A 14,117-nucleotide genomic window follows, 5' to 3' on the forward strand; every position below is an offset into this window, starting at 1 on the left:
AATTGAGGAAAACTTGATAAAACTTTATAAAATTGATATAAACTTGATAAAAATATGAATAAAATGAATGAAACTAATAAAGATATCCAAATTAACTGAAATTTTATAAGATTTTAAGAGAAAAAGGAGTTTTTCTGATCCTGCCTGCACATGGGATCTTGAAAGGAAAATGTTTATTTAAAAGATAGGTGAGAAATCATTTTCAGGAAGAAAATCCACTGCAAGAAGAATGATCAGCACGGGACCTGATCCTTAAAAAAGGGGAATCATCATGAGAGATCATCATGAGGTTTGATTTTGAAGATAGTGGTTCGAAACCAATTTTTGAAAAAAGAAAACCAACACGAGGGATGATTTTGAAGACAAATGGTTTTCAAAACTTAATTTGGAAAAGGAAAATCAACATGTTAGTTTATTTAAAAGGATTAGATCAAAATATTTGAATTTTTGAAGATTTTTGCAGAAATTTTTGTGATTTTATGATTTTGAAAATCCTCATAAGTAATATCATTTCTCTCATGATGGAGGAAAATGATTTTTTTTGAAAATAGATGACAAGGATTTAAAATTTTTGAAAAATAGCAGGCAGGATCAAATGATTTGAATAAATCAGGAAAGGGAAAATAACCCTGGGTTTTTCGAAAATCAAAGAGGAAATTTTGAATAATATATACCCAGGGTTTTGGAAAATATAAGGAAGATATAAAATATCATGCAATCACAGATATACAAACAAGGATGCACGAGCAGCACTCCCTAAGGCTGACTCTATATGCAATATTTGAAATGGATTGTAGGACCTCAATCCTAACTCTAAGACTTAGATCATCTGATTCCAATCAAGGTATGCCGATATACTCAAGCCGAAGCTCGAAGTACGTGACATAAAAACATTTCTCCGGTTCTAAGGTAATGGCTTCTCAACATCCTTGAGCACCTACCGATATACCTCGAACTATGGCCCTTAGGTACGTGGTAGGGGGGCGCAAACCCAAATAAGTGGTCCAGTTGTGAGGCTCTCTCCCGAACTATGGTTCAGTGAGATAGCCCAGCAACGTGAAGACCGGGACAAATATAGGTGGGGATATTTTCGAAAACATGTTCAACATGCAATAAAACCAGAAAAGCTCTAATGCAAGTCCTAAAGAGATAGAATTTAAATGAAAAGAAGCATACACTTGCATACATTGTTTGCATTCAATCCCTAGAATTGAGGAGAGTTGTGTTTCAGACCTAAGTCTAATGTGAACATGGATATCATCTCCTCAATATGGTCCTACCAAACCATACTTAGATCCTATATGCAAATAATGTCAGCTTAAGACAGAGTCTAGGCTCCTAAGGTTTTGCATGGAAATGAAGCTGACATTTACAGAATAAAGACTTAGATGATATCAAAGCAAAGAAGAAAAAGGCATAAATTCGACCGGATGGAGACGAGTCCCATCTCGGTCGCCAAAACTGTGATCATCGCAAAAAATTTTCTCTCTTGGTGGTTTCTCTCTTTTCCTTCTCTTTTCATTTCCAACCTTTATTTCCTCCTTTTTGAAGGGAGAAAATAAAAGACAGAAAGAAAGAGAGAAGAGAAAAGAAAAGAAAGAAGAGGAACTCTTTTGCGGGGTTTCACTTGACCATGATCTGAAAATATGTAGCAAATAACTCGCCTCCGTTTTGAAAATATTTGCGGGAAAATGGAGACACGGGATTCGCTCGTCGGTACGAGGTTCGACCGTTCTTGGCGCCTTTACCAGGGGTAATCGAACCAAGGATCGAATCTATGCCTTTTGCTTTGCCTAAATATTTATCTAAGAATTTATCCTAAGTCTAAAATGCACAAAGAATCATGCTTGTGCGATGTAAGGATGTATGCTCTTTTGGAAAAATGTTTTGAAAATCTCCAAGTATTTTTGAGTTAGACTTGATAATAGAATGAAGAAATGATTTCTGAATGGTTGAATCTAACTTAGAACTTGAGATAGATCAGAGAAGTTCTAAGTCTTTAAAGTAATTTAGAGTTGGAAGAATAAATCTTGATTTTGGAAAGAGAATAATTTAAAGCTGAGATAAAAGGGAAAGAAAGGAAATTTTCAAAGTTTTAGAAGATGGACTTTGAACTTAGATTTAGGAGAAGAGATAAAATTTGAAATGGAATTTAAATTTAAAATTTGAAATCAAGACGAATTTGAGAAGTTCAAAGTATTTAAAAATAGAAATGGATTTAGGAAGTTTGGATGAGATGTGAAAAATGGGATTAGATTTGAAATCTGGAAATGAAATGGAATTGGATTTGAAAGTTGGAATTTGAAAATAGAACTTGATTTGAAATCTGAAATTCAAATCCGAAGTCTGGATCTTAAGATGGATTTGGATCTGGAATTGGAGATCCAAAGTAGATTTGGATTCTGGACCCTAAAATGGAATTGGATCTGAAGTCTGAGACCCAAAGTGGAATTGGATTCTGGATCCTAAAATGGATTTGGATCTGAAGTCTGAGATCCAAGGTGAAATTGGATTCTGGATCCTAAAATGGATTTGGATTTGAAGTCTGAGATCCAAGATGTAATTTGGATTTAGAATTTCAAACTTGATTTAAGAATAAATGAATTTCAAAGTCAAATTGGACCTGAATTTGGAGCTTGAATTTGGAATTTAGAAAATGAATCAAGAATCTCAAAATTAAATTGAACTTTTGAATTTGATCGGAGTTTTGAATATAAAATGAATTTGGAGTTTTACAGTCAAATTGAACTTTGAAATCTGATTTGAATTGGAAATTTTGAATTTAAAATGAATTTGAAATTTCAAAGTCAAATTTGAACTTTGAAATCTGATTTGAATGGGAATTTTTGAATACAAAATGAATTTGAAATCTCAAATTTAATTTGGTCTTTGAGATTAAAAAAATTGAAATAAAATCGAAAAATGAAAATATGAATTGGATTTTACAAGAATTAAAGATTGATTGAAGAAGATATTAACATCACTTGGAACTTTGAAAAATGAATTTTGAAAATATGATGCAGTTCTATCCTAAATGATGAATGAATTTAAATAATTTTCAAAATTGGGTTTGAAAACCATATTTCATTCTTTAAATGAATGTAAATAAGATTAATGATATAATACACTCGTGACTATGGTCATTGAATGTATTACATAATAATCACATTTAAATTCAAGTGAAGAATAAAACACATTTTTGGTGCTTTTATAGAGTTTAATATGAAATTAACTCTCAATGTACCCTGACTATGGCCATTGGTATATATACTGAATTAATTTGAAATTAAACTCAGATAAAAGAGGAAAATATTTTAAAAAAATATAATGAGCTTTGAAAAAGGATCCAGTGTGGATCCAGTGTTATTTTATAAAAGATAAAAATCCTAAGTTTTGTTTACATCCTGACTATGGCCATTGATGTAAATCATCAACTTAGGGTTAATTACCTCTTACGAAATGGTGCACGTGCCATTTGTGTTCTCATTTGTGAGATTATGGAAAATAAAGGTAAAAAGTATGAAAATAAGTAATTTATGATATTTACAATGCTCATTCATTCTATCTAAAGCTGGGAAATATACACTTCTCATTAGTATCTAACTATTACAGACTTTGAACGAAATTGAATTTACAAAATTTCTTAATCTTCAAAAGAAAACCACACCCTTTGCCCATTTCCTGCAAAATTCAAGTGTTAGTATGTAGTAGAAAACACACATGGAAAAGAAAGATAACACTTGATATGTAAGAAGAAAAAGTGTAATGAGATATATAAGGCTGTATATATATACCTGAGGGAATGGATACTGGGAGTGTAAAAGGCAGCTGTAAAGGTAACATATACAATAGTAAATGCATATGGAGAAGTGAACATAATGTGGGTAAAATAAAGTGACAGATACAGGTGTTTGTGCATGCATTAATGAGGGGGTGAAGGTGAATGAAGTACAAATGCTGGGAAGAGTGAATTGGCAGGAAGGGGCTGGGGCAAGGTTGTTGCCGCAGCCCGAGTTATTGACGATAATGTTGGAGGATTAAAAGGGACAAAACATGGTGGAGCTGGAGTTGCTGAAGCAACTGGAGTATACTTCCAGCAACAAGATTTGACGCAGTTTGTCCATAAGCATTGACATATAAAGATGATGTAGGTGCCGGAGTTGTAATGCACAACCCGTAGATGGGTACTACTCTGCTACAGTGAGTGCCAAACTGCTGAAAGTGGAGCATAACATGGGTGAGACATAGGGGCTGGCGCAGCAAGGTGCTGCTAGAATCTGGAGTGCATTGGCCTCCCTTCTTGGCTGTGAAGATTGGTGAGTTTCAGCAATGTTAGTAAGTTTAGCACCCACATCTCTTCTAAGTTGTTGTTGGTGTTATGGCAATTCTTCATACATTCACAACTGAACCATTCTCACAATGCTTTCAATACACAGGCCGTGAATCTCACTGTGATTCAATTCAGAACAGAGATTGTGAGTCTAACAATGATTTTAATTCAATCCTTGAGCCAATTTTACTGCAAACTGAAAACACATAGTGGCAGCAGATCTCAAATGTAATGTTGAAGAAATCAGAAAAGACAATGATGCTAATTTGCAGAAGTAAACTAACTTGCAGAAATTCAAGACATCAACAAAATGAATAATACAAGAAATGCAGCATGTAAACACATAGTAAATTCATGTGAAACAGAGAATCATATAAAACTACTATATGACGAAACAAGAAATTAAAACAAGAAAGCTACTAATTGAGAAAACAGGGAAGTTAGTGAATAACGAAAACAGGAAATTAAAAACGAGATCAGATTTATACTAGAATGAAAACAGGAAATGAAAAAATGAACTGCTATTGGTGTTGTGGCAAATGAATGGAGCAATTTAACAGTTACTGTAGCAACAATAAATTTATACACAGAAACTATTTATTGAGATCCTCACCTATAATAACACACTTATCTGGGGTATCACAGGGGGGCAATAGGTGTTGTTGTGAAGCACACGTGACAGGTAAGGAGCAAGGATGTTGATTTGTATAAATCAAATTCACATAACTTAAGTATGAAAGCAAATACTTGCTTAAATCCCTTCAAGCACTGCAACATATTATTATCAGCTCATCAAAACACTCCATACCACCGAATGTGCCCTTGAATTTCTTCTTATAAACATCAATAGCTTTAGCATGAGCAAGAAGTTGGTTGTGTGCAACCAAATATGGTTCTACAGAGGAATCACCAACACTGCTCCATTCTCTCTCCGAGCATCTTCCAGCAGCAAATATACCAGTACCATAACCATGCACTACAGTCTGAAGAGGTTCATCAACTGTAATCAAATGTTTGACTCTATCCCTGAATGCATCCAAACAAGTTTCTGCATAGGATGCAAAGTGGTCTCATTCTCAATAACATATATAGGATGCAAAGTGACCTTCCATATCTCTGTGTTATATAGTTGAGAGCTCTCTCAATGCCCCAAAGAACAATGTAAAGCTTTTCAGATGCAGCTTTATCACCAATAGCAATACCTTTCATTCAACTATCTGGTCCAACTCTGGTTCATTGTAAATCCATTCTCCTCAATACTTATGGATGAAGAAATAATGTATCTTGTTGTATAGTGATTGGGACGAACAAAATCAACAGAATTCTGCAGTAATGCAATTTCATCTTCCATCAGCTTTGGAAGATGATGCTTGAATTTCTTAACCATGGCAGCAGAGTAGCATCCAAAATATATTGGATCCGAAAACCCTTTTGTTTTCCATGAACATGTGAAGAAATTGGAGTCATTCAAGCTGGAATTCTAGGCCCCTCTCTGTAGCAGTTTCATCCGTCAAATCATTTGTAAAAAGACTCTGCCTATTCACAATCCAGTGAGATGCCAATAACACCACCTTGCGTGCCCTTGGTTTGTAGCGGTAAAAGGGATATATATGCACAGATGGTGAAGGTAAGTGCAGAAGGTCATGTTGGTAGGCAAAGGATTGCGGATGTGCAAGTGACCCTGTAAAAATGATGGTTGTGCAGGGGTCCAGGTGATGTATGGCACATAATTGCAGGGAAAGCTGATGAAGGTCGCAGACGTCTGGAGAAAGTGTGATGCTACAGTAGTAAATGGTGCAAAGGTGAGGCTGTGATTATCTAAGTACCGGAGATATGGACAACAAATGTGATGGTAGTAGAAACAGCTTCATGGGGAGTTTGAGTAGGCTGTAGGTGGCTACAGGGGTAATGTTGGCAATGGTAATGATATAAATGATGAAGGAAGTGACAGATTTTGATATTGCAATAGTGATTGCATAGTAGACATCAACGAAGGTGTAGGTCGGGCTAGTGGTACCGATGGATTTCAATTCTCAATCTGGTGAGTTAGATGATTTTTTCCCAAAAAAAAAGGAAGAAAGGGTAACCGATCCAGATACTGGATGTGCAAGACCTTTTACATCTGAGAAACTGATATAACATTTAATTGCATAGAATTGAAACTTGAGCAATGATAATCTTATCAAGGAGAGAAAAGACACAATCTAAATAAGACATATTTGACATGGGTACTGATAGATATCTTGGTTCAGGCAAAACTCCTTCAAATAAGAGGTATATCTTCAGTATTTGCAGAATTGCAGAAGGAATGTGTAAACCGACATTCAGAATGAACAAATTGCCCAACACGATCTGGTAGATATGCTGTAATTAACGATATATGATGCTATGCAGTTGTTTAGGCACTAGAGAGTACCATGCAATTTGAAGCAAAAACAACAAAAAAAAAAAACGACATCCATGGTGAGGTAATGGTGAGTTAGATCGGCTGGAATTTACATGCGCTTTGAAATGTATTTCAGATGTAATGGGGGAACAGCTTGACGTAGGTGGAAATGATGATGTGCATTATTTGAAGATCGATTCAGAGGATCAACTCGATGCATGCGGAAAAAAAAAAAATGCAAAAGGGAATGCACCAGGAAGATGAATGGCTTAACGAATGAGATGGGAACAAAATGCTAAGGAAGATTAGGGGATGCTGTATGAATGCGTGATGCTAAAAAAAAAAATGCTGTTCGATTATCAGAATGAAAAAAAACAAGATAGAAGGCAATATATATATATATATGAAAAGGAAAAAAAAAGAAATAGGAGAATACATGAAACTATATTGGAAGGGGAATTTCCACTTGCTGTAGCAATGGAGGGTCGACCTGCTATATGCAGGTCGATCCCCTCCATAATGCTATGAAAGGAAAATTTAAAACCGAAAATCTAAAAATAAGGAATTTCTATGGAAAATCAAAACAAAGGAAAGAGGGAGGAAAAGGAGGAAGATCGGATACTTACCTGTAACTCTGCAAAGGTCCTGGATGAGAGGGGAGCCTAGCTGCGAGAGGTGAATCGTGGAAAATGGATGAAGTGGATGGATACCGGCTGATGGTGGATCGTAGAGAGGAAGCAAAAGAAGCGGATGAAAAGTCGATGTTATTGGGATGAAGTGGATTGTAATGGATGACAAGGGAGAGGTATGAGACCAAGACGAAGAAGAAGGGTAAAAAAAATTGAGAAGAAGAAGCTATGGAAGGGTGAAGCGCGGTTCTTGAGGGAGGGTTTCCTTCTTTGCCCCGTTTTAAAGAGGGGGAAGAAGAGTCTGGCATGGAGGAAGTTAGGTGATCAATGGCTCAGGTAAGTTGGATGGAGATCGATCGATCGATCAACTAAGGGAGAGAGAAAGATGTGTGAACGAGAGAAGGTGGAGGAGCTCAATGGCTTCTGGAGGGTTCGGGCGGCTGAGGCAGTTGGCCAGAGAAGGGTTTTTTTTTCGAAACCCTAAAGAAAACGCATTTTTTTTCCTTTTTTCGTTAAAACCCTCCCGTTTTAAAGATTTTCAAAAGACTGGCTCTTTTCAAAAAGTTTTTTTTTTTTTTTGCAAAAAACTGGTTTTAGTTAAAAGATTGTTTTCAAAAAGAGTTTTTCAAAATCCGATTTTTGTTTATTTTCTATATTTTTATTTTTTTTGTTCTTTTCTTTATTTTCTATATTTTTTTTATATGTTTTTTTTGAATAAAATCCTAAAATTTACGGAAAAGAAGGATTTAAACTATTTTTTTTTTGTATTTTTGGAGAAATATTTACAAAAGAAGGTTTCCAAGGCTATTTTGGGGAAATTTCTTCAAAAAAAATGGTTTAGACCCAGGTTTTGAGAAAATATTCGATCTTAAACCTCGAATTGAGAAATATAACGCGATGGATCCAAACGAACATCGAGCGAAGTGTCTGAGCTTTTCAAAAAGTCATTTTGGAAATTTCGAGAATTTGATTTAAAGATTGGATAACGAAGCTCAGATTTGTATCTTTTATCTGGATCCGGATCCGAAATTGAGTCAGAATTGTAAAATGAATTTAACTTCAGTAAATTTCGAGAAATGGACTAGAATTTAGATTTAGAAAAGTGACTTAATGAAATTCGGGGTAACAAGGGAATATTTAAAAGATTTTGAAAAAATTGGGGTTTTCACATTCCACTACTAGGATTCACGAAGACATCAACAACTAAACGTAGCTCTATTCTTTTAAGCTCATTTTTCAAAAACATCTTTCCATTGCTTATTTCTTTCACAAAACATACTGTGCATACTTATACTAAAGTGATTCAAAACTTTCTAACAATCAAATATTATCTTTTCTTTGAATTTTCTCATAACTAACTACTCTATTTGAATCAGTTCAGAGAAAAAAAATTTACATGAGGCTTAAAAATTTCTAAACTGTTAGATTATGCCAAAAACAATCATATATGCTACAAACTTGTTCTCAAACGTCTACTTTGGCTACCAGACATAAAAAAAAAATTAGTGTGCATCTAAACCACGCCCCCATGCTTGAATGACATTGTCCCTAGTGGCATACAAAATATGTAAACATGCAATTCAAATGCACACTAAAAGACAAGAAAATGAATATGGGAGAAACGATAGATACAACCTGATCTGTGTTGGGCTTCTGAATTTGATTGACTTGACTTTGCAGCATCCTATGCATATCTGATTGCATAATTTTCTGCTTATCTGCTCAATGTATGCTCTGAAAGCTCTGCCATGTACCTGGTAACTGATTCTCATACACTAAATGTTAGATTCATCCTGCATAAACATACAACAAATGTCAGCACAAATGAAATGAAATACTGAATAAAAGAAAATACTAGAATGAAAAACAAAACTATTCTACTATGTACATATGATACATCCCTCTGGTCGAATCCTTATGCCTTCATGAGATGCACTATCTCACACTCACCATTCTGCAAGAAATCTGAAATATAGGGCTTCAGTCTTTGCCCATTAACCTTGAATGTACCTTGGGTCTCAGGATCAAATAATGTAACTGCTCCATGTGGAAACACTTCTTTCACAATGTACGGTCCCTCTGTAAACACCCCAAATTTTCCTCATCCATTCTCAAACAACCCTCCTCGTGCAGTGCCAACCCTGTTAGGTCAGTATAGGAGTCAAACCCCGAGTTAGTTTCAGAAAATCACCATTTTACCCATTTTTATTAGAAAAATTACCATTTTACCCCTAGGTCATCCCGGACCCCAGTCAGTCGGAGTCAACAAAGCTCACTGGTCAGTTCAAAACATTTAGAATATCAGTCATCTCAAGCTCATTCGAGCTCACAATGAACAAACCATTTTCATTTCTTACCATTCCTGCCAAAGTGGGATCATTTATTCAGAAATAAGCTCATTTCTCACTCAAATCCAAGCCAATTGTCTCTGAGTCAGTCATTCATAGTCAGTCATATTCCCCAGAGTCTAACTTGAGCTCACCAGGAGTTCGAGTGCTCCAGTTTCAGTTCAAAACCATTTCAGAGTGTCCAAGAGCCCATTTTAGTCCATTTCAGCTCTTTCAGCTGAAATTGATTTGAGTTCAGCCAATTGAGCTAGTGTTCGAGCTTCAATTTTAGTTCATGTCAGTATTACTGACCTTTGTTTTAGCTCAAAGTCAGCTCAGGTTCGTAATTCACTTTGCATCAGTGACCATTCTGTACTATTTCTCTAAAAATGGTAGCTTTTCTTGAAAATTTAGTCGAAAAGGTCAGTTGAGTAAGTGTCTGGTTAGATCACATGAGTTCTGAAACTCTAAAACCCAGTTCAATCCAGCTCATTTCAGTTTAATTCAGCTTGAACCCCAATTTCCAGTGTCACTCTAGCTCGGTGGAGCCTGAAAACCATTTTGCAAATTTTATTAGTTTTTATGCCTTTTGAACTGGTACAGCTGTCAATCGGGGTCTAACATCCAAAATTCTTTATTCAGGGGCTGCATTTCGCATGTCATTTCTCATCATTTCATATCATTTCTCAGCATTTCATAACATTTCATCACATGTCATTTCATTTTCGAAGTCCAGAACAACAGTTTTATAAATTTCAATCCAGATCGATTTTTAAAAGCTTTCAGAAATCAATTTCAAACCTCGGGTTTCCAAAATTGACATTTTTACCCCCGAGAGTCTAAATTTGGAAATATTTTCTCAAGAAAAATAATCTATATTTATTTCAAACACAATTTTTTTAATTTTACACTAGATTTGCTTCGCAACGGGGTATTAAACTTCAAAATCCAAGCTCATTTCAAAAACTGCCAAAATAGCTCATTTTGTTTGGAAATATTTTCTCGAGAAAAACAATCTGGATTTCTTTCAAAATCAAATTTTCAAATTCTACACTGGATTTGCTTCGCAACGGGGTATTGAACTTCAAAATCCGAGCTCGTTTTAAAAACTGCCAAAAATGGCTCGTTTCGTCTGGAAATTTTCAGAAAAGACTATTTTACCCCTCTAATCATCAAAATGGCCGATTCATTTACAATTCTCTTTTATTAAAAAAAAATGTGTTTCTTTTCAATTTTCTTTTTATTTGTTTGTGTTTATTTTTTTTATTTTATTATTATTTTATTTTGTGAGGTGGGACACGTGAGGGGGTCGCCCAAACCTCCAGCCCACTTCCTTTCTTCTTTTTCTTCCATTTTCTTTTTTTTATTTTTTATTTTATTTCTTTTCTTTATTTATTTCTTTCTTTTCTTTCTTTCTTTCTTTCTTTTTCTTTTCTTTCTTTCTTTCCTCTCCCAACGTATACCCCTTTTCACCCCCCCTTCTTCTTCCTCTTTCCCTCTCCTTTCTTCCCCTTTCTTTCCTTTTCCTTCTTCCCCTCTTCTTTCCTTTTCCTTCCCTTCCTTCTTCCATTCCTTACTCCCTTCTTCCTCCAAAGCCATACGGCTGTAGCCTTGGGCATTACACAACCTTTTTCATTAATCAATGGTAACTTAGTGAAAGATATCATCTTTCCTAAGTTACCAACCAAAAAAAAAAGAAAAAAAGAACGGCTGCCCAAAGGATTCTCATCTCACGTCTCTTTCTCTCTCTCTCTCTCTCTTACTCTCCCTTGAACTCTCTTTTTCTCTCCTCTTGGCTGCAACTTCCAGCCATTGAAGAACACTCCTCATCCACTTTGAAGCAGCATCTCTCCATTCAACCTTCAATCAAGTTCCAGCCTTCAAGCAAGTAGCAGCAGCCTATTCCAGTCATGGAGGCCACCAAGCTTCCACCTTCAGCCTTCTACTGCAGCACAGCAACAGCTCCCACTGGCAACTACCATCATCTTCAACCGTGCAGCCTTCCTCCCACCATCTTCACATTTTGAAGGATCACCTCCATTGCTCCACCTTCAACAAACTCTAGCTGCAGCCTTCACCACCTCTCACTACAGCAACACACAGCCTCTTCACCTTGGCTTCAGCCATCACCTTGGATTTCGATCTGACTTGCCGGAGTGGTACAGCTCCGACCATAGGTCAAAACCAGAACATGTAAAAGGCACAAATCCTTGCCTTACTGTCCTCTGTCACCCCATAAAATTTTGGGAAAATTTTATGGAAGTTTGATATCCTAAATTTTTGTTAGAATCAACATTTTAGGCAAAAATCACAAAAGTTAGGATTTTTATTTGAATTTCTATGTTTAAAAATACAAAAAAAATAGATTTTCAAGCTCCATTATTTTTTTAGGGTTATTATAAGTGTCCATGCCAAATTTGGTTTAATTCCAAGTTCATTTGCTCCATGTGTTAGTTTATCTTTAAATTAAGAAGCGAAAATGAGGCGAAAATCAGTTTAAATTTGATATTTTATGATATTTTCGTCATTTTAGGGTTTTTATCATGTACATAAGCATGTAGAATCATATTAGGGTTAATTTCAATCTTATTTGCATTTCATATTTTTCAATTTTGCAAAATTTATTTCAGAAAACCCTGGTTTCAAGGCTAGTCTTGTTATCGGGGGTATTTTGGTCATTTTGACCTAAATTTTGAAATTTTAATTTCTAATTCTCCAAAATTTCATGCATATCATCATATTTTATCATGTTATATTTGATTTATTTTATTTGATTTTCAAAATTCTAAAATTTCTTTCAGAAAACCCTGATTTCGAGGTCATCAGGGGTATTTTGGTCATTTTGACACCAATTTCGAATTTTCAAGTTTATTTTTGAAATTTATTAATTATTTATCATGTATATCAAAGGAGGTATGAATTTGGGTTTATATCTGAATAATATCCGATAATTTCCCATATTTTCGGATAAATTCAGAAAAACCTACATTTTTGTGCCAACCTTGTTTTCTAGTTTTGCAAGAACATTCAAGAAGAAGACTTAGTTATTTTATTTCTTTATTTTATTCAATTCAATGTAAAAATCAATATAATATTTGGAATAAGAGTTACTTTTTTGCTTAGAATAGGGTTGCATTGCATATAGTTTAATTTCTGCAAAATTTCAATATTTGAATGTATCATTCATGCATATTTATTTCAAATTCACTATGGTTTACACAAATGGCACATGCACAAGCTCTTATGGAGTTTATAAACTCGGTGGGATTCGTATTTATGGCCATAGTCAGAATACGAAGAAAACCAAGATTTATGATCTTCATATTAGCCACATTCAGCCTACACACTTAGGCTAACTTCAAAATGCACTGCATTTCTCAAAGTTTCAAAAGGATTTCTCAATTCCTCTATGAAATTTCCTTTTCAAATTCATGTTCATTCATTCATATCATTCAAATTTCATTGTTTTCAAATTCGTTTTCCAACTTCAATTTCAAAAAAATGAATTTTCTCAAGGATTTCCTAAGTCTTTCTCAGGATTGGATTTTCTCAAAATCCTAAGTTTTCAAATGACATTTCAAAGCATTTTCCAAATTCAAATCAATATTTTCCAATGTTTTAAAATTCTCAAATTTCAAAATCCCAAGTTTTCAGAAATTGATTTTCTCAGAGTTCCCATTTTCTTGAGAATCCATTTTCTATTTCAAAAATCATTTTCCAATGAATTTTCTGATTTTCTCAAGATTCTCAAATCCATTTTCTCATAAAAGCAATTCCAAATCTCAAAATCGATTTTCCAAAGTTCAAGTTTTCTTGAGAAATCACTTTCCAATGCAAATTTCTAATTTCCAATGAACTTCAATGATTTTCCTAGGAATCTCAATTTCAAGTACTTTTCCAATCATTTTTCCAGCATATTTCAATTTTCCAAAGCAAACATCATGTTTCTCAAACTTGCATTATTTTCAAAATTTCATAGCACAAGCCTGATTCATTGTGCATTCTAGGAAAAATAGAGCATAATTTAGATATTTGAGTCGAGTTAAAGCACATAATTGATCATTGGTTCAATTACCCCTGGTAAAGGCGCCAGGAATGGTTGAACCTCGTACTGACAGGCGGATCCCATTCCACGGAATTTTCCCGCAAATTTTCAAAACGGAGGTGAGTAATTTTTCAAAACAATTTTCAAAATTTTGGTCGAGTTTGACTCGTGAAATACGTTTCTCTCTCGCAAGAGAAGGGAAAAATTTTGCGATGATAACAGGTTTGGCGACCGTGATGGGACCTGTCTTCGCCTGATCAATTATGTGCTTTAAACTTAGCTCAATTATTAAAATTATGTTCTATGGAATGTCAGCTTTAATTCCTGATATCATGTGAACCTAGAAGCCTAGACTTGAACCCAGCTGACATGGATTGCATGTAGACTAGGCATGGTTTGG

The sequence above is a fragment of the Nuphar pumila genome, chromosome 8 (genome assembly GCF_984573655.1).
Source record: "Nuphar pumila chromosome 8, dmNupPumi1.hap1.1, whole genome shotgun sequence".
In the NCBI taxonomy this organism is placed as follows: domain Eukaryota; kingdom Viridiplantae; phylum Streptophyta; class Magnoliopsida; order Nymphaeales; family Nymphaeaceae; genus Nuphar; species Nuphar pumila.